Genomic DNA, 3580 nt, shown 5'->3' on the forward strand with positions numbered 1-3580 from the left:
ACTTCCTCCAACTAGGTGCTGCCTCCCACCAGCACTTACAGTTTAGCACCCTCATGATCCAATCACCTTTGAGGCACCACTGCTGAACACTACTTCATTGAGGGTCAAGTACTCTGTGAATCCTGCAGGGACCCTCACACTTAATCAATAGTAGGTACAAAGCAAGTACAACCTAGTGAGTACAGGCACTGTCTGAAGCATAGACAGCATGGTTGGTAGGAATGGGAGAGGGGGGAGCCACCAATGACGTTGATATGAGGCTTCACAGACAATGGAGTCATGGAAGAGCTTGATGGAGCTAACACAACCATGTCTTCATTACAGATAGAAGACATTAACTGGGAAGAATGAATCAGAGGTAGAGATGAGAGCCCTGTAGGCTGCTGCAGCAACCCTGGGAAGAGACAACAGATGTTGGAGTTAGGTTAGTCAGAGACAGGTGCCTATGGAGCACAGTAGGGGACTACGGAAAGTGAGGCATGCAGGTGTTGAGGCGTCCATGACAGGAAGTCACCCCAGCTGCATAGCCGAGCAGATAGGGCTGCTCTTGTGATGGGCACATAAGGGGAGTGCCAGGTGCAAGAAGATGCAGGAAGCATGGCCAGGCCAAGTACAGATAGTCATGATAGCTGGATGTGAGAACAGCCTGGGATGGAAACACAGACCTAGAAATTCTCAAGTAGAAAGTTCTTGGAGGTACTTTGAGATTTCAACAAGTTTACATCTTCACATTTCACAGTTTCTCATCCAGCAGTTTGTTTTATTACGGATGCACAGAATATTTTGGTGCATTTGGTATTAACCTCTTTGTGGTATAGAGACATCCACTACCCACTAACCCTCAATGTCCTTCTCATCACCTTGAGACTTCCTGTCCCTATCTCTTCCTCTCACACCTCTTCCATCCCCATGCAGCTACATCAGTTTGTAACATAAGCTACCAGCTCCAGTCTTCTTTGATAACCAGAATGAGGTTATGTATCTCAGTAGTAAGGTGGACTTCCAATTTCAGCTTCTTTCTTGGGCCACCCGTGGTTGGCCGGTGCAAGCTCATTTTCTGATCCTCAGCCTCCTCAGGTTTGGTGAAGAATAACGCTTTGTGGGTGGCACCAGATTTGCCTTGGATTGTTCCTTTGAAGAAAAGCCAGAGGTCTAGCATCATTACGACTCTTAAGTCAAGAAGGAGATGGTTCTTACTTGAGTCAGCTGATTATCCCAAACTCACGGCCCTCATCTATGCCCTTTAAGAATCTCATTACTTGAAAACTGCTGGCCCTACATATTCTGCTTTGGGCTAAACTGAAATGCTGGAAAGTTCTATACTAGGCCAAGTTGTTCTGGTTACTTCAAGCCATTTTGCTGCTAATAGATTTTTCCATAGGAACATCAAGATGTTAGTCCAATCCAAATGCAGACAATAAATTCTGTGAGGGTTTGAGAACAAAAGTTGTCAATTCTGGTAAGTATCCCACACGGACAGAATTTGGGTGGGAAAATGTTTAATATAGCTCAACACCAAACAAAACTCCTTTCACTTTATTACATTATATAGAGGACAAAATGCACATGCACATGGAACTATTTAGTCACAAAGTCAAAGACATTTCAGCAGCTAGATACATTCAGATTTTCCCAATATTAGGTTCCAAGAAAGCTCGTCACTGAGAGTCAAGGGAAAGTTGTGTAAAAACTATGGACCCTGATCAGGAAAAGGAGAATGGATTCGAGGGTACATGGAGTTAGATCAGTGGGGCACTAGGTACACATATTTTTTGTGGTCCAAATCTGCACTGTGTGAGCATGTGTGTGTGTGTGTGTGTGTGTGTGTGTGTGTGTGTGTGTGTGTTTGAGACAGGGTCTTGCTATGTAGTCCAGGTTGACCTTGAACTGAGTGATCCTCCTGTATTGGACTCCTCAATGATGGGATTACATGGATGGGTCAAATATGCAATTTCTGTGTAAAGAACAGGCTTGAGAGATGGATATAGCATGGGGAAGATTTAGAGACTAACTTACATTATAAAGGTTGAATTTCCTACTGTAGCAGAGTCCTAGAGCTTATCTGCAACACGATGATAACTTTACCAAAGTTTTAGAAAGAGGTTAAGCAATTTGCAAAAGCCCTGTAGTGGAGATAATAAAATACAGGATTGAGTATGCTTTGTTGTACATAATTTTTGATTAGTGAATTAAAAGATCAAACATTGTAATAGGATCTCAAACCCTCAAGGCCTGTGATGCTAAGGTGGAATGTCGACTTGATTGTCTCAGGAGCTCCTCAGAATAGGAAAGCACATGTCTGGATGTGTCTCAGTGGGTCATAGACGTGTCACCCTGGAACTCATATCTGGCCACTTGTCATTTCTGAAACTGTCCCTCCACTCTGCTTCTCAGCTGCCATGAAGTTATCACCCTTCTGCTGTGATGTTCCCACCCTGGAGCCACCAAACATACACTGAATACCGTGAGCGAACCTGAACCTCTCCTCCGCAGGCATTGGGTATTGATGCAATGATGGAAAACTGGCACAAGCACCCACAAAAGTACAATTTCACATACAAAATGTCTTGCCCAGTTGGGACCAGCTAGCGGGTTTTTAAGAGTTATTTTATGAAGTTAACAATGAAGAAGACACTGTAGATAAACAGCATATCTCTTGGAATAATGGGAAGTATTTTAGTTAATACATAATACTACACTAACAAATAATGTAGTAACTAGTAGGAAATCCTTCTGTGCTTTCTCACCTCCTTTAAAAACAACCTATTTTCGGCCGCTGCGTTTGAATGACCGAGCGTGGGGCCGGTCCGGGAGCCGAGGGACTCTCTAGGCTGCGGGGCGCCGTTAGTCAGTGCCCGGGCTGGGCTGAGGCGGCGCGGTACGATGAGGCGCAGGTAGTTGAAGAGATTATGGCATCTGAAACTCACAATGTTAAAAAACGCAACTTTTGTAATAATATGGAGGATCATTCTACTAATCTTCCTAGAAAAAGGATCTCTAATTTCACTAATAAGAACATGAAGGAGGTTAAGAAATCTCTAAAACAGTTGGCTGCTTACATAAATGGGACAGTTGGACAAGCTGTGAACAGCCCAGATATACTACATAAGGTGATCTATCGCAGAAAGAAAGTTCATCATTCCTTTCCAAATCCTTGTTACAGAAAAACACAGTCCCCTAGAAGTGGGGGCTGTGACATGGCAAATAAAGAAAATGAACTGGCTTGTGCAGGCCACCTGCCTGAAAAATTACACCATGATAGTCTGACATATGTGATTAACTCCAGTGACTCTAGTTCTTCACAGACAGAAAGCCCATCATCAAAATATAGTGGGTTTTTCCTCTGAGGTTTCTCAGGACCATGAAACAATGGCCTAAGTTTCGTTCAGCAGGAATTTGAGATTGAATGTTGCTTTAACTTTCTGGAGAAAGAGAAGTATAAGTGAACTTGTAGCTTATTTGGTGAGAATAGAAGACCTTGGAGTTGTGGTAGATTGCCTTCCTGTGCTCACCAATAGTTTACAGGAAGAAAAACAGTATATCTCACTCGGCTGCTGTGTAGATTTATTGCCTCTAGTAA

At 43.3% G+C, this 3580-nt stretch overlaps 1 pseudogene; it reads left to right on the top strand.

Moving 5' to 3' along the window:
• Positions 1-2809: 2809 nt before the first annotated feature.
• LOC101565690 overlaps positions 2810-3580 on the top strand; it is a 5381-nt pseudogene continuing 4610 nt past the window's right edge.

Source organism: Octodon degus, unplaced genomic scaffold, assembly GCF_000260255.1.
Source record: "Octodon degus isolate 3935 unplaced genomic scaffold, OctDeg1.0 scaffold00144, whole genome shotgun sequence".
Classification (NCBI taxonomy): Eukaryota; Metazoa; Chordata; class Mammalia; order Rodentia; family Octodontidae; genus Octodon; species Octodon degus.